The 18,507-nt window shown below is 39.6% G+C and overlaps 2 long non-coding RNA genes across 3 annotated transcripts in view; one reads left to right on the plus strand and one right to left on the minus strand.

The window, feature by feature from the left end:
• Positions 1 to 9,848, plus strand: part of LOC147012872 (uncharacterized) — a 128,699-nt gene extending 118,851 nt beyond the window's left edge. Inside the window, exons 3-4 of the long non-coding RNA XR_015051100.1 lie at positions 5,765 to 5,838; positions 9,742 to 9,848. This is a non-coding gene — a long non-coding RNA (uncharacterized LOC147012872). The remainder of the gene's footprint in view (positions 1 to 5,764; positions 5,839 to 9,741) is intronic.
• The window catches only part of LOC147012873 (uncharacterized), a 107,421-nt gene that overhangs the window by 52,107 nt on the left and 36,807 nt on the right, over positions 1 to 18,507 (minus strand). The window lies entirely within an intron of this gene.

The following is an 18,507-nucleotide window of genomic DNA, read 5'->3' on the forward strand; positions in this document are numbered from 1 at the left end:
GAAAGAAACAAATGAACCGATGAAATTAACCAAAGAAGAAAAATTAGAATTTAGAATGAACAATATCTGTCATATTTGTGAGGGGAAAATTAAGGAGTCTAAAGTTAGAGACCATTGTCATCTTACTGGTAAATATAGAGGTCCCGCTCATTCCTGTTGTAATCTTAATTATAAATTACCTTCTTTTATTCCAGTCTTTCTTCACAACAGCGCCAACTATGATACACATCTATTTATAAATGAACTTTCAAAAACACCAGGGAATATTTCTGCTATAACAAACACAAGTCAAAAGTATATTTCATTTTCAAAAATGATATTCACAAAACCTTTAACTCGTATTAGGTTTCTAGATTCTTACAAGTTTATGGGAACACCACTAGCCTACCTCGCATCAAATCTAAGCTCCACGGACTCTTTTCCAAATCTTAATTCATTCTTTCCAAAAGAGGAAATTCTCACTAAAGAGGAAATTCAGATTAAAGAGAGAATTCAAAGTAAAGAGGAAACTCTAATTAATGAAGAAATTCTAACTGAAGATGAAATTCTAATTATAAAGAAAATTCGAACTAAAGAGGAAATTCAGATTAAAGATGAAATTCTGATTAAAGAAGGAATTCTTACGAGAGAGGAAATTCAAACAAGGAATGAAATTCAAAGTAAAGAGAAAATTCTTACAAGTAAGGGAATTTATCCTTATGATTATATGGATTCATTTATGAGATTTAAAGAAACACAACTTCCTTCAAAAGAAAGTTTCTATAATAACCTTTATGAAGAAGAGATAAGTGATAAGGAATATAAACACGCACAAGAAATATGGAAAATATTTAAGATAAAGAACCTTGGAGAATATCATGATTTATATCTAAAAACAGATGTTTTATTGTTAGCTGATGTGTTTGAGGCTTTTAGAACACTCTGTCATAATAAAAATTGTTATGGATTAGACCCTGCCCACTATTTCACAGCTCCTGGTTTAGCTTGGAGTGCAATGTTGAAAATGACAAAACAAGATATAGATTTAATCAGTGATGTTGATATGCTTTTGATGATTGAGAAGTCCAAGAGAGGTGGAATATCACAAGTATGTTCAAAAAGATATGCGAAAGCAAATAATAAATATCTCCCAAATTATGATAGTGAAAAAGATAGTAATTATTTGATGTATTTTGATGCTAATAATTTGTATGGATGGGCAATGTCTCAATCTCTACCTTATGGTAAATTAGAGTGGGTGGAAGAAAAGGATTATGAAAAGGCTTTGATGAATATTGTTATTTCTTCTCAAGAGGAATTGAATGACGAAGAAGAAGGTTATTATTTTGAAGTTGATTTGAGGTACCCGAGTGTTCTTCATAATAAGCATAAAGACCTTCCTTTTGCATGTGAGAAAGAAACCCCAAAGAAAGAATGGTTCAGTGATTATCATAAAAGTTTTAATATTAAAGGCAAATCAACAGAAAAGTTATTAACAACATTCTATGATAAAGAGGGATATGTTTTACATCAGAGAAGCTTAAAACAGTTTTTGAGAGAAGGATTGAGAGTAGCTAAAATTCATAGAGTTTTAAAATTTAAACAAAGTCCTTGGGTGAAAAAGTATATTCAATTCAATACAGATATGAGAGCAAATACAAAAGTAAAATTTGAAGGGGACTTTTATAAATTAATGAATAATGCTGTATTTGGAAAGACTATGGAAAATGTTAGAAACAGGCAAAACATTAGATTCGCAACATCTTGGAAAGAAGCTTCGAGATTGATAAATAAACCAAGTTTTGAGAGAGAAGAGGTTTTTTCAGAGAACTTTTCTGCAATTCATATGAAAAAGGAAAGTATTGTAATGGATAAACCAATTTATATTGGAACAGCAGTTCTTGATTTATCAAAGATATTGATGTATGATTATTTGTATAATGACTTAAAGAAAGAGTATGGTGAAAATGTTTCATTGTTGTATATGGACACTGATAGTTTTATCCTAGATATAAAAACTGATGATGTTTATGAAGATATGAAGAAAAATATTGGAGTATATGATACAAGTAATTTCAGCAAGAAGAGTGAGTTATTTTCCAAAAAGAATGAAAAGGTTATTGGTAAGTTTAAGGATGAGTTGGGTGGAAAAGTAATGAGTGAGTTTATTGGATTGAGAGCAAAGGCATATGCTTATAAGTATGGTGAACAGATTGATAAGAGGTTAAAGGGAATAAAGAAATATGTAATAAAGAAATCAATAACTTTTAGAAATTATTATAATTGTTTGATGAATAAGAAAGAAGAATATAGGAAAATGAATACAATAAGAAGTTATAAACATAACATATATAGTGAAGAAGTAAATAAAAAGGCATTAGGAGCCTTTGATGATAAGAGATTTATTTTAGATAATGGAATAGATTGTGTTCCATATGGATATTGTATGATAGAGTAAATAGAATAGATTGTGTTTAACGATGGGAATATAGGTTAGGGTTTTTTAAGGGCTACCGCCGCGTTTTTTCACAATATATAAATGGTTAAACCAAGTATTATAATCAAACTAAAGAGTGGAGAAAATCTCAGTCTTGGTATATAAATGGAAAACATAATGAATGTGAAAAATATCAAATAAGTCTTATTGAAAAAATAACTAAAACAAAGGTAAATAAAACAAATAAGCGAATCAATTTAAAAAGTAGTAAGTTAGAGGATGTAAAGAAAAAAATGAATATCCTTGAATGGACTGAAAACTTTGATGGTTATCAATTGAACAATGAAAAAACAATTTACTATAATCTCAAAATGATATGTGGCTCAGGAGGTGGCCAGATGAGAGCATTAAGAGAGGTTTATCATTTCGTAATGGCACAAAAGGGGTATCTTCAAAAATATAAAGATTCAAATGTTTTGTTTGTCAATATTTTAGATGGGGATTATTGTGCAAAGAAAATTAAACTATTGAAGGAATTTGAGAATGAACAAATCTTTATCGGTTCAATGAGTGAGCTGTTCAACCCCCAGGTGTTCAATTCAATGAGGTTCAACCTCCAAGTTAAAAGGGGAGACAAATAAATATACCTTGGGATAAAAAGGGGGTTTATTTTTAGGGAAAAAAAAAGGGAATCGCTGAAAATCCCCCATTCATTTACATGGGGAAAAGTGAGCCAGAATCAGTATTCTTACCCTACTAGTGTACTTTTAATTACAGGGATATCATGAGATATGAGTGCACTTTTATTTACAGGGATATCATGAGATATGAGTGTACTTTTAATTAGAGGCATATCATGAGATATGAGTACACTTTTAATTACAGGGATATCATGAGATATGAGCACACTTTTAATTACAGGGATATCATGAGATATGAGTGTACTTTTAATTACAGGGATATATAAGTGTACTTTTAATTACAGGTATATCATGAGATTTGAGTCCACTTTTAATTACAGGGATATCATGAGATATGAGCGCACTTTTAATTACAGGGATATCATGATATATAAGTGTACTTTTAATTACAGGTATATCATGAGATATGGGTGTACTTTTAATTACAGGGATATCATGAGATATGAGTGTACTTTTAATTACAGGGATATCATGAGATATGAGTGTACTTTTAATGAAAGCGATATCATGAGATATGAGTGTACTTTTAATGAAAGCGATATCATGAGATATGAGTGTAATTTTAATTACAGGGATATCATGAGATATGAGTGCAATTTTAATTACAGGAATATTATGAGATATGAGTGTAATTTTAATTACAGGGATATCATGAGATATGAGTGTACTTTTAATTACAGTGCCATTAGCAGATATCAATGTACTTTTACATGGTCTGGAAGCAAATTGGAAACCCCTGCATGCGTCAGGATTGCTGTGAGATTTTGGAGCCATGTGACGTCATAACAACCTCATCACCATTCACACCTGATGTTTCTTTTCAAACAAAGTACCTGGGAATTCCTCAAAAACGAAAGTCCTGGGGATTTGCACTTGAACTATAAACTAGTACCACAAACGGACAATGAATCATCACTCGGGTGTGGAGGGAGCTTGTTGGGATTGTTCCAGGAACATGCAACTGCTGTGTTGATGGTGAGAACACAAATTAGAGGATTTTAATTATCAATTCGCACATCGTTTTGCTATATGAGGTATTTTGGGAAATGCGATCTGTGGATATGCTCATGGCAGCATGACAGGGAAGTAATTACAGAGCCCCAGGTTATGTATTTACAGTAGTCGTGCTTTCATTCATACGATCATAAGGGGGAGTGTGTGGGTATGGATACATATATATATATATATATATATATATATATATATATATATATATATATATATATATACATATATATATATATATATATATATATATATATATATACATATATATATATATACATATATATATATATATATATATATATATATATATATATATATATATATATATATATATATATATATATATATACATATATATATATATATATATATATATATATATACATATATATATATATATATATATACATATATATATATATATATATATATATATATATATATATACATATATATATATATATATATACATATATATATATATATATATATATATATATATATATATGCATAGTATGTATCATGTTCCTGCATCAAAATGATTTTAATACAGGAATGAATGTGTTATGGGGCTATCAGTAAGAGAATGTAAATGGTGTAATTCGTGAAAAAAATACACACACACACACACACACACACACACACACACACACACACACACACACACACACACACACACACACACACACACACACACACACACACACACACACACACACACCACGACCACCCTTTCATGTGCCCAATGAAGGTTTGTTCTGTTCCCACGAGGACATTTTGACCCTTTTTCTTACCTTTTCTTCTGTCTTTGCTGCCCAATGTCCCAAAAATGGGGACAGAACTAACTAACTAAATAACTTCTCCCTTATTCATTATCCAACTGTTGTCTTCCTTTACTCAATTTCCTGATAGACTACTTTCAGACGTAGAAAAAAATATACAAACATAGGGGCAATACCCCTGGGTGTTGACCTGGTAGTGTCTGGATAAGATAATCAGGGAACCACCTGGGCATGAGTGACCCACAAAATATGTAACGGAGAAGAAAGTCAATATGTCGGGACTTTTTTTTTTAATGCCATAAACAAACTTTGATTCATCACGGGTGATAAAGGTTGTGGACAAGTTTACCTGAATTTTTTGTATGGTTTTAGAGAAGAAAGCAAATACGTATTTTGAGGGGCAAACCCCCTTATGCCCACTTCGACTCCGATTTTTCTAATATCATGAGCAAACTTTGGTACAACATAGGTGTTGAAGGTTGCAGTCAAGTTTCATCGGACTTTTGTGTCGTTTCTGAGAACAAAGCAACTACCTCTTTAGAGGGGCAACCCCCCCCTGTAAACTCCCACCATAGACCCCATCAGACCCCCATTTTAAATATTTTTTGTAATGCCATGAACAAACATTGGTACATCATGGGTGATGAAGGTTGTGGTCAAGTTCCCTCAGAATTGCATGTGTAGTTTCTAACAAGAAAGCAAATACCTATTTTTGGGGGGGGGCGGGATGGGCGGGGGCAACCCCCATATAACCCCTTTGGGCTCGATGTTTTTTTAATGCCATGAACAAACTTTGGTACATACACAGTGATGAATGTTGTGGTAAAGTTTCATTGAAATCGTATGTGTCGTTTCAGAGAAGTTGAAAGTATTTGTGGATGGATGGACTTATGACGCGCCATCCCATAAGCTCCCCGGAACTACGTTCCAGGTGAGCTAAAAATCACAATCTGGTAAAACACTTGAATATGACTTTCAATCCTATCCTAACCTCGTGTTGGCTTTCCGGTTAAAGTGACTGGCTTAATATTTTAGGGTCTTGAGTTAAAACCTTAGCCATTGAATTAACACCACGTGGGTTGACTCAGCCTGTCATCCTTCTGAGGTCAGCAAAATGAGTCCCAGAATACCAGTAACTGGGGGCCTTACATTCAGGCACAGCTGTGCCCCCAGAAAATGATGCAGCCAAGCAGCCACAGGCTGCTTCAGCCACAGGCTGCTTCAGCCACACATAAATAAATAAATCCTGACAAATCTCACACTTTCACTATCTCTCTCCAAAAGGACTATCTGGCAATGCCCCATCCCTCCCCTATCTACTTTATTAGCAATCTTCTTCAGGAATTTCAGTCATTCACTCTCTCCTGGGTTCAAACTCCTGGGTCTCACTATCAGCCACGATCTTTCTCAGGTAAACCACATTTCAAAGTTGGCCTCCAATGCTAGCCACCGACTGGGCACCTCCATCGTACAATGTCATTCCTTGGCACAATTGGTCTCCTATCCACCGACAAGGTTTTCATCCGCAGATTGATGGAGTACTGCTCCCCGCTCTGGGCTGGCTCCCCTTCCTCGTATCTTGCTCAGCTTGATGTCGTGGAAACTAAGGCCTTCAAGATCATTGGAACCTCCCACGATAAAGCTGAGTCTATGGGCCTATCACTTCACCATTTTCACCACCAACTCAGATCGTCCCCAATCCAAAACCATGATCTTTTCTAATCTCGTTAACCCCCCCCCAACCCCCAACCCCCAACCCAAATCCCTCCTCCTTTCAGATTTCCATTTTTTTCTCCTGAGAGTTTCATTCTGTAAACATACTGCCACCCCATGCATTCTCTTCTGCCCCCAATCCTCCCCTCACCCATTGTTTGTCCAAGTCTCCATCTGTCTTGTCCTTCAACTCTGCTGTTGATGTTTCCCCCCTCTCTCTGCTGTTCCTTTTGTCCTGTTATGTCTTGATCTGTTCAATGTACTAATACTAGCTCTTCCTCGACGATGCATACAAAAAAAAAGACTACCTTCATCCTCCTTGCCTTGACGTGTTGTCGATTCCCCTTGTTACCTCCGCCACCAAAGGTGAAGAAGGTTATGTTTTCACTCCTTTCTGTGTATTTGTCTGTCTGTTTTTTTGTTTGTGTGCAGGATATCTCAAAAAGTTGTGGACAGGTTGGGTGTGAGACGAGGAAGAATTGATTCGATTTTGGTGAAGATCCGCATCCGGATCTGACTACCAGAAGTTTTAAAAATGATTCTTCACCATTGACAGATAGGTCTAAAAACGATATAGTACTGTATAGCATGATATTTCAAAAATGTATTGGGCCCGAAATGTTCTTGTGGATCAGGCATTGTGTGGTGGAGGTATACGCTCTTCCAAGTGCCATTCTTCATTTGAAAAGTGATCATGAAGAAAAGATCATACACATTACCATCAGTATCATAACCATCCATCCATTGGGACCATAATCTGTGCAGAGTGTTGGTCTGCCCAAGCAGTCTCCTTGGCGATTGGGCACAATCCTGGACGGGTCGCCACCCCGACACAGGGTACCAGCAAGCTGGCACTCATTTTGCCGACCTCGGAAGGATGACCGGCAGAGTCAACCCCACCTGGTGTTAATTCAACAGCTGAGCGGGATTTTAACTCAGGATCCTAGGATTCTAAGCCCATCTCCCTAACCATTAAGCCAACACCAAGCATATCATAACCATGCACGTAACAATTATCACATTGTTTAATAAATGAATAATCGATATTTCCAAAAATTTGAAAAAGATAAAGATAAAAATTTATCTTAATGGAAGTACTCTATTGTTATATTGGGTTACAGGAGTATTTCAGTGTTTGTTGGGTTCAACTGAACTCCCATTTGCTTTGCTCACTCTCAATGGCAGGTGCAGCAAACACCTTTCCTTTTCAAATACAACTGTTTTGTAATTATTATGTTGTGTAATTTTGTACAAGAACTTCCTTTAACAGGCATGTAACAAAGAGGAATATAATGGTTTCCCGTATCACTCTGCAGTTTCCATTTTAACCTTGGAAGAAGATGGAATCCAAATTTGACAACTTTATGCTTTAAAAAAAAAAATATATATATATATATATATATATATATATATATATATATGTATATATATATATATATATATATATATATATATATATATATATATATATCAGGATATACACTCGTTGTACAAAACATGATATCAGGAAAACCTGCTCTTTCCATGAAATAGACTGATCGGGTGAATCCAGGTGAAAGTTATTATCGTTCATTGATTGCACCTGTTAAATCCACTTCAATCAGTGTCGATGAAGGGGAGGAGACAGGTTAGAGAAGTTTTTTTTTGGCCTTGATACGATGAGACATGGATTGTGTTTGTGCCATTCTGAGGGTGAATCGGCAAGACAAAAAGATTTCAGTGCCTTTGAATGGATATTGTAGTAGGTGTCAGGCACACCGGCTTGAGTGTGTGAAGAACTGCAATGCTGCTGTGTTTATCATGCTCAACAGTTTCCCATGTGTATCATGAATGGTTCACCACCCAAAGGACATCCAGCCAATGGCAGCCCAGTGGACAAAAACAGCTCATTGATGAAAGAGGCCAAAATAATTTGACACTAATTGTGCAGAGCAACAGACGGGCTGCAGTTAGTCAACTGACAATCCAGTACAACATTGGTGCAAAAAGACCCATAAAAGAGAGCACAACTCGTTGTACCTTGACAGGAATGGGGTATGGCAGCGGACGACTGTACAGAGTTCTACTTCTTTCAGCAAAAAAACAAGAACCTGCGGTTGCAGTGGGCTAAGGAATGAAAACATTGGACACTGGAGGATTGGAAAAACATTGCCTGGTCTGATGAATCCCGGTTCCTGCTGTTTCACACTGATGGGATGACCCTCGTATAGAGAAAACCACATGAGTAAATGCATCCATCATGCCCTGTAGCAACATTGCAGGCTGGCGGTGGTGGTGTTATCATGTGGGATGTGTTTTCATGGCACACATTGGGCTCTTGGATAAAAGTGGAGCAACGTTTGAATGCCAAACGATATCTGAACATCACTGCCAAACAGGTGCATCCCTTCATGGCAGCAGTGTATCCATCTGTGAATGGATTTCTTCAGCAGGATAATGTCCCATGCCACAAGGCTAGAATTGTCCAGGAATGGTTCCACGAACATGACAGTGAATTCAGATTACTGCAGTGGCCTGCCCAGTCAACAGATCTCAATCCAATTGAGCATCTGTGGGATGAGATGGAACAAGCGATTTGGAGTAAAGAACCACTACCAGCCAACTTGACATAACTGTGGGAAGTATTGCAGTCAGCATGGGCCAACATCCATGTGGAACCGCTTTCGACACCTTGTGGAGTCCATGCCCTGATGAATTGATGCTGTTCTGAGGGCAAAAGGGGTTGAACTCAATATTAGGAAAATGTTCCTTATGTTTTGTCCACCAAGTGTATACATATATTTTGACTTCGATCACGCCGATATGTATCCTCCACCTCTGGGGTGTGGCCTGCTCGCACCAAACCCGGGAAGGCATGGCTTCTTCTGCTTATGACGTCACGTCCATCAATAATTTCTCAGGGCGTGACTTCACTTGTTGTCGATCTTTGAATGCGGGGCTTTCTGCCTATTTGTTGTGGTTTCAGGGACGTGTTTTCCACCTTTATTGCTGATCTTGAATAATAAAAAACATCGGGATAAATCACAGAGTGGAATCACATATTGGAGAACTTATTCTAACTTCCTCGGCAAATTAACACCACCCCACCCCTCATGTGGTGACGCAACACTTAATCTCACAGGTTCCCTACTTCATCACATGGAGATGCTTCCTACACATCCACGGACTAAGCAACTTTATACAATCCGAACTTGCTCTGAATTTCCTCCATCTACCCCCACAACTGCAACAATATCTTCGATAATAAATGTTATTTTCTATCAATCTGTGTGTCTGTCTTTCTGTGTGAAACATCAATCACGCCAAAACTACTGGGACAATTGCCACCAAACTTGGCACATGGACCCAGTTCGACCTCGTGGCTCGTGGTAAATGTGAGCTACAATGTTTCATCTGCAGTCATGGGGGTTCAGGAGGGAAGGTCGACAAAAACTCTCCATGTAAATGTGTATTTGGTAGCGCCACCTTGTGGCGGTGGCAGAGGGTATTGCAAGTTAGCTGTGAAGATGACTTGCATTTTTGCACTGCACTCGTCCTGAGAGTGGGAAGCCCCAAAGCAACCTCCACAAATCAGGGTAGGCAAGGGAAGTGGGTGGGATGGAAAAGGGTGTGGTAGTAGTCCAGAGGGAGGGGGATATATCTGTATGTAATGTAATATATATATATATATATATATATATATATATATATATATATATATATATATATATATATATATATATATATATGAGAGCCTGGTGTTGGCGCAGTGGTTAGGGCAGCGGCTTGGGATCCAAAAGGTCCTGAGTTCAAGCCCCGTTGGGCCACTGAATTAATACACCAGGGGGTTGACTCAGCCTGTCATCCTTCTGAGGTCGGTGAAATGAGTACCAGTGTACTGGGCCGGTGTATACCCTGGTTAAAATAGGTGTACCAGATCCCTGTGTCGTAAGAGACGACCAGGGTTGCGTCAGGAAGGGCATCCGGCGTAAAACATGTGCCAAATCACTATGCAGATCATATGGATGATCTGCTGTGGCGACCCTTAACGGGAGCAGCCAAAAGAAGAAGAAGATATATATATATATATATATATATATATATATATATATATATATATATATGGATGATTGACCCCTCCCATGCTCCTCCAGCCAAAGGAGCTGCACAAAGCAACCCAAGAAGAATTACACAAGGTTAGTGCTAAGCGCCGTTTTGAACCTTTCCTGGAGTTCCTCAACAACTATATAGACATTCACACATAGTACACACACGACACTCCCAATGCTATACACTCACTTCAGCTACCGGACCAGTTTCATCACTTCTTGGCGAATCATCAGCGATAGCATAGACAGCAATGCATATCAATGAGGCTCTCAAGCATGTACCACATGCAAACGTCAAAAGCAGTCAATATATTGTTGCGGTTCTCGGAACCGCGTGCATCCAACAGATAGTGGTCCCAAGACAGTTATTCCATTATTATATGTGGAGATTGTCCCTTCCCTTTTGTCTAGCGGGACAACAGGGGTGTGCGTTGCGATGATCTCATAGCTAGGTTTGCTTACATAATTTCTTCTTCATTTCGTCTCTACTCTTCCATTCTGATTATTCCTGAGGTAATTCTGAGCCACGTGTGCCCTTTGCTGTGAGATGGGTGAGATGGGAGGTCAGCGAGTCATACATTGCGCTTGGCAGTTCGTGATTACCGACTCGAGCTTCCGATGATGTGGGGACGATTGCCGGTGGCATTAAAAAGGCATACGAATGAATATCTCTGAAGAGGATGCACGAATGGTGTTTTTCACAACACAGGAAACACAGCCAGTACGACGCCCATGCTGCAGGAAATGCGTACGGAGACCGATAAAGGCGACTCCACGCCACGTTAGGCGAGATGCGAGTGTGCGAAGTAAAAGCGGCACGTTCCTTTTCAACCAAATATCTGATACATATTGGTGTTCGCCCCACGCACACGCAAGCAGAGTCGTGCGGACGTGAGCGCTGGCTACGTGCGTAATGGCCGAACCACGCGCACTGTATGGAATGTGCTCAAAGGCAGACACGTGCACCGCTTGCGACTTTGTTATCATACAAAGGGCACGAATGCACCGGATGTGTGGATGCATTCATCAGACCGGATTCTGAAATCTGTAACAGTACACATATATATATATATATATATATATATATATATATATATATATATATATATATATATATATATGTAAACAAAAACGTCAGTTCCCAATACAGCTCGCCTTTGTCATGACAATAAATAAATAAAGCTCAAGATCAAACTTTGCAAAGTGATGGAGTGTACTTGCATGATCCACTTTTCACCCATGGCCATCTATATTTTGTTGCTTCCTGCATTTCCCATCCTCAAAATATTTGATTCTCAATAACAGCAGCAGATTCATTCAACAAAACCTAAAACGTTGTTCAGTATCTCCGAGAATTGCTTTGAATTCTTTGCCATGAAAATCTTTTCACAAGCAATGCTGCAACAAGCAGTCGAGGACTTCCGGTTTGGGGATCGGCACATGTGGATGGCTGGGTGGCGAGCTCTCCTTCCAGTTCTTCTCAAGTGAAGTTTCTCGGACCATTTACGGTTTTGCTGTTTCGTTTTAGTTTCTCTTTTGTTGTTCGTGTTTTCGTCAACTTTTCTGTCCCAAATCGTGTCCTGTTGTGTTGAATCATCTGGTTCGTCACTTGATCTCAGTTGGGCCTACCTGTGATAGTCGGGTGTACGTGCCCTCCGTCTTCTGCCTCATTCGAGTTGTTGCTTCTGGACTTGTTCTTTTTCCCTCTGCCCTCAAAAAATTAAAGCAAGGTATATCTACTCCTTCACGCCCCCACCCCCAGCAAATATAATATAATATAATATAAAATAAATAAGTTACCAATAACAACAACAACTGTGAGTATGCCACTTCCTATGGTTTACAAGAGGGTAAGCACGACGAGAACAAAACAAGTTTATTTTGTGTGTGTTGTTTTGATAGTTTTGTTATCATGATTTGTGTCGGGGGCTGTGGAGCTATATTTATAAAGCTGTAGTTGTGTTCATCACAGTTTTAGCAGGTATTTGTGTTAATTCATTGAAATAAGCAGGGGAGGCCTCATGCTAAGTTTTGCGTTAAGTCCGTTGGGGCCTTTGGAGTATGGGGATAAAAAAAAGGGTATAAATAGAGACCAAAGGAGAAAGGAAGAGGGGTTCATAAAATGTGGTCATTGCTCAATGTGGGCCATTTCAACAAAAGGGGAAGAGTTCTTACTGTTGCAGGAAGGGTGAGGAAATAGCTCACTTGAGGATAGTGATTACGAGGTTGAAGGAACGCATAGATAATTTGCAGCAAGTAGCAGAATGTGAGAAATTTGTCGACAATAGTTGGTTGTGGTTGTGGAGTGAGGTTGCTGAGGATATAGGAAGTGGTGACGGTGCAGCGAGGATGGGAAGTGGTGAGAGTGCAGTGGGGGCAGGCAATGGTGATGGTGCAATAGGAGCAGGAAGTGGTGACAGAGCAGTGGGGGCAGGAAGTGGTGACTGTGCAGTAGGGGCAGGAAGTGGTGACAGTGCAGTGGGGGAAGGAAATGGTGATGGTGCAGTGGGGGCAGGAAGTGGTGATGGTGCAGTGGGGGCAGGAAGTGGTGACGGTGCAGTGGGGGCAGGAAGTGGTGACGGTGCAGTGGGGGCAGGAAGTGGTGATGGTGCAATGGGGGCAGGAAGTAGTGACAGTGCAGTGGGGGCAGGAAGTGGTGATAGTGCAGTGGGGGCAGGCAGTGGTGACAGTGCAGCAAGTCCAGGCAGTGTTGACAGTACAGCGGGAGCAGGCAGTGGTGATGGTGCAGCAGGGGGCAGGTCGTGGTGGAGGTGCAGTGGGTGCAGGCAGTTGTGGAGGTGCAGCATGTGCAGGCAGTGTTGGAGGTGCACCAGGTGCCTTTAGTGGTGGGACAACGGGTGTAGGGAGTGGTGTATGTGCAGCAATAGAGATTGCTAGAAACGAGTTCTGGGAGACAGTTTGTGGGTGATGAGACAATTAAATATGTAGACTGTTCATTCTGCAGGAAGGATTGCAGACAAAGAATTCTGTGCGGCTTTGAAGGAGCAGGAGTTGGGGACATTGAAGAAAGGGTAAACAATATTGTATCGGGTCATGGTAGGAAGAAGTTGGTTGTGGTACACCTTGGAGCAAATGATATCAGGAAAGTTTACTCAGAGGTTTTCAAAAATAGATACAGGATATTGGGTAAGCAGCTGAATGCAAAGGGTTGTGAGGTCATGTTTTCTGGGATACTCCCAAGATTAGGAAACTATCTAGAAATTATGAGCAGAGTGATAGATGTCAACCAATGGCTGGAAGAATGGTTTAGGGAGGAAGGCTTTACATTTAAGAAGCAGTGGGAATCATTTCAGGGACAAAGGGAGTGTTTCTGGAATGATGGCCGTATGTTAAATACAAAGGAGGCAACAAGGTTTGCAGTGGGAAATGAGAAAGGAATTCAGGCTTTTTTATGTCAGCAGAGGGTGGGGAAGCTATTAAGGAAGGAACAGATGATGTCATTGTGATGAGTAAGGCTGGGGAAGGAAATAGAATTTCAGGAAGGAAAAAGTTAAGCATATTCTATACCAACACCAGAAGTTTAAAAAATAAGATGGAAGAGCTTGAAGCCAAAGTAGATAGTGCGGAGTACGATATAGTTGCAGCGAGTGAGACATGGTTGAAGGAGGAGAGTGACTGGAGAACAGGATTAGAAGGCTTCAAGGTGTATCGGTGTGATCGGAAGGAGAGAATAGGAGGAGTATCAATGTGGGTGAAGGACAGCACTGCATCAAGAGAAAGGGATGATATTAAGGAATGAATTAATGTCCAGGATTGCTTTTTAACCCAATTTGTAGATAAGCCCATTAGGGGGAGTGCAGTGTTAGTCCTTTAAAGTAATGATCCAAATATGGTGGAGGAGATGGAGGTTGGGGAGCATTTAGAAGCAAGTGACCATAACATTGTGTGGGCAAAGACTGTTAATGGTTGGAGTTCAGGATAGTAGGGTAAGGCTATTAGATTTCAGGAAGGCAAACCTTGGGGGTATGAGAAAAGAGTTGGGTGATGTGGATTGGGAGACTCTAACAACAGGACAATCAGCATCAGAAAAATGGGAAACCTTCAAGGAGCAAATGTGTAGAGTGCGGAGAAAATACATTTCAATGAGGTGTAAAACGAGAAGCAGAAAGAGACCAGGGTGGTTGAGCAGTGAGATAAGGAACGCCATGAAGGAGAAGCAGAAGGCATTTATTCGGTTAAAAATAACAGGACTGGAGTTAGATTTATATCACCATCGGAGTAAACAGAGGCAAGTTAAGAAAATAACTCATCAAGCCAAAAGAGAGTCTGAGAAGGACATGGCTAACAATATTAAATATAAAACCAAGGCATTCTATAAGTATATCAGGGGAAAAGAACAGGTTAGGACCAGTGTGGACCCATTGAGGATTGGCACTGGGAGAGTGGTTAATTATTGAGGAAAGTGAGATGGCAGGCTTATTAAACAGGTATTTTTCTTCAACTTCAACACAAGAACAGTCAGGAGAACTGCTTGTAGCTGAGGGTATCTATCAAGGAGGTGAGGAAGAGCTTTTACAGAAGATCCAGGTTGGAGTGGAGGAAGTAAGGGAACAGCTCGGAAATCTGAGAGAAGATAAGGCTCCGGGTCCAGATAATATGCACCCGAGAGTGTTGATGGAGGTGGCTGAGCAGGTAAGCGAGATGTTAACGGATATTTTCAAGAGTTCACTGGAGTCAAGACAGGTACCGGAGGATTAGAGAGAAGCAAATGTAAAACCATTATTTAAGAAAGGATCCAGAGAAGATTTGGGAAAATATCGACCCGTAAGTTTGACCAGTTGTAGGGAAGGTGCTGGAGGCATTAATTATGGATCACATGAGGAACCATTTAAATAAATACAAACTAACTAGAAGGGCACTCAGTGTAGCGCATACCTCCACCACGTAATACCTGATCCATGAGAACATATCGGGCCCAATACATTTTTGAAATAACATGCGATACAGCACTACATCGTTTTTGGCCCTCTCTCAATGGTGAAGAATAACTTTTAAAATACTAGTAGTCGGATCCGGATCCGGTCTTCCAGAAACATGTAATCAGTTCGTCCTTGTCACACACCCAACCTGTCCACAAAATTTCATCCGGATCCGTCCACAATTTTTTGAGATATCCTGCACGTAAAGACAGACAGACAAAGAAACCAACGGACAGAGAGGGGGTGAAAACATGACCTCATTCACCTTCGGTGGCAGAGGTAATTAAAGGTAGTCAGCATAGGTTTACCAAAAGTAGTTCCTGTCTAAGAAATATTTGAGAGTTCTATGAAGCAGTGCCTGATTGGGTGGATGAGGGAAAGGCAGTGGACATGGTATATCTAGACTTTGAGAAGGCATTTGACAAGGTACCACATCAGAGGTTGTTAGCCAAGGTGAGGGATTGTGGAGTGGCTGGTCAGATAGCTAATTGGATTGGAAACAGGCTTAGTGATTGGAAGCAAAGAGTGGCTGTGAGTGGGAGGATGTGTTGCTGGGAGGATGTAAGTAGTGGGGTACTTCAGGGATAAGTACTCAGACCATTACCATTCATTATTTACATCAATGATTTGGATCATGGGGTGAAGAGTAAGCTTTCCAAATTTGCAGATGACACAAAGCTTGGAGGTAAGGTGGATAGCAGATGGGGTGGTGATCATATTCAGCAAAGTATTGATACTTGCATAATTTGGGTGAAAGTTTGGCAGATGCAATTTAACCTGAGCAAGTGTAAGGTGTTGGGGTTGGGAAAGAACAATGAAAATAGAGATTACAGGATGCAAGGGGTAATTTTGGAGCGTGTCACACAGGAGAAGGATCTAGGGGTGGTAATAGATATGGGAGGTAAACAGGCAGCACAATGCCAGGCAGCTATAGGTAAAGCAAATAGGGTTGTAGTTTGTATTCGGAGGGGGATCATTTATAAATCAAAAGAGGAGGTGTTAACATTGTTCATGAATTTAGTGAGGGCCACATCTAGAATATTGTGTGCAGTTTTAGTCTCCACAACTCAGGAAGGACAGAGATGCCTTGGAGAGGGTTCAGCGTAGGGCTACTAGATTGAGTCCGGGCCGAGCTAGACTTAGCTATGAGTCGCGGCTGAAGGGGACAGGGCTTTATACACGAGAAAGGAGGCGGTTACAAGGAGATACGATAGAGAGGTTTAAGATAATGAAGGGTGGAGATAATATAAGTGCAGGTTAATTATTCAACAGAGTAGACAATGAAAGGACCAGGGGCCATAGCATGAGAGTAAAGAAGAGAAAATTTTAGACGGTAGTAAGGTAGGGGACTTTTACTCAGAGAGTAGTTGATACATCCAATGGTCTCCCTGGAAAGGTAGTGGCAGCAGAAACAATGGATAAGTTTAAATTAGAATTAGATAGGTACCTGGAAGTTCTGGAGATAGAGGGGTGTAGGGATGTTGGCTGGACTTTTATGAAGCTTGAGCATTGATGGATGATTGTGTGCATGTGTACGGAGTGCTGTTGGTGGAGGTCTCGTCAAGGGGTTTTGAGTGGTTGATGTTGTGTTTTTTAACCAAGCCCATGCCCCCTCCCTTGAGAAGGACAATAAATAAATAAATTTTGAAAATACAAAAACTACAAAAAGTTAAATAAGTAAAATAAATAAATAAATACATACAAACAAAAGCCCACAAAACACTCTTAAAAATTATAATAAATTTTGCATTTTCTTCTTTGGATTTTCTGTAGATAAATTAGTGTGGTGTTGATGTCACACAGGCATGATGAGCTGAATGTCCTCCACCTGTGTCTGATTTCCTTGCATTTCCTTGGAGGTCACACACAGTCAATGGGATTTGAAGCCAGGTTCTCAGTATCCTTTGGCAAGGGTTCAGATTGGGCCACTTAAAAGGCAAACCTATTAGTTTTAGACTCATTAAGCCTTGTTGTTCATGAGACTTTGTGCTTTGTTCTGCACTTTCATGGTGACAGTCAGCAGCTCTTGCTGCATCACATGTCTGTCTGTGATTTATTGAGCTATTTGCATCCATGTCTGTTTATGTGATAATGTTAACTTTCATAAAAAAGATAAATAATATGGATTATTATCCCTTAAAACAACCCCCTTACCCTCAGTATATCATGGCATGAAGGCCATGATTATTGAATGAATACTGGACCAACCTTGTGTTCAGAACAGATCCTTATAACAGGTGCTCTGCATTGTATTTCTGTGCGGACACTTCTTCCTCCCATTGCCCCTCTAGTGTATTCAGGAAAAGTGAATAACATTGGAAAAAATTTACATTTTCCTTAAAGTCCCACTGGACAATGAAACACTTCGGTATAGACCTATTGGAGTAAAAGATGGTTTTGTTTGTTAAAAGAAGGGCATTGCTGATACATAAAACAGAGCAAGCAGATCCAAGGAAACACAAACATGACACTAAAACCAGGTGACAGGTGAGAAATTTTGATTGATGCTGGACCATTGGTTGATGGGATAAAAGACGATTTAAGTTTTAATACAAGCCTGTGTTCATTAATTATTATCCACATATCTCATGAGATCACTTTCTGAAAGATAGACATGGAGTGATGCAGTTTGTGACAGCAATGAGGCTTAATGAGTCGATCTAAATTGCAGCGACCTTAATTATACCCTCAAGGCTTAAGGCCCACAGAATCCTTAAGTCTGGCTCACTGATGTCGTTGAGAAGAAGTCCTTGCTCTAGGCCTTTTTGCCTGCCCATGCAATTATTTAATGCATCATCAACATTATTGGGATGTGCGCCTTCGGTATTTGGTTCGGTTAGATGATCCAAGAAACTCAGT

The sequence above is a fragment of the Eptatretus burgeri genome, chromosome 14 (genome assembly GCF_056783735.1).
Source record: "Eptatretus burgeri isolate ZD-2024b chromosome 14, Ebu_testis_v1, whole genome shotgun sequence".
In the NCBI taxonomy this organism is placed as follows: domain Eukaryota; kingdom Metazoa; phylum Chordata; class Myxini; order Myxiniformes; family Myxinidae; genus Eptatretus; species Eptatretus burgeri.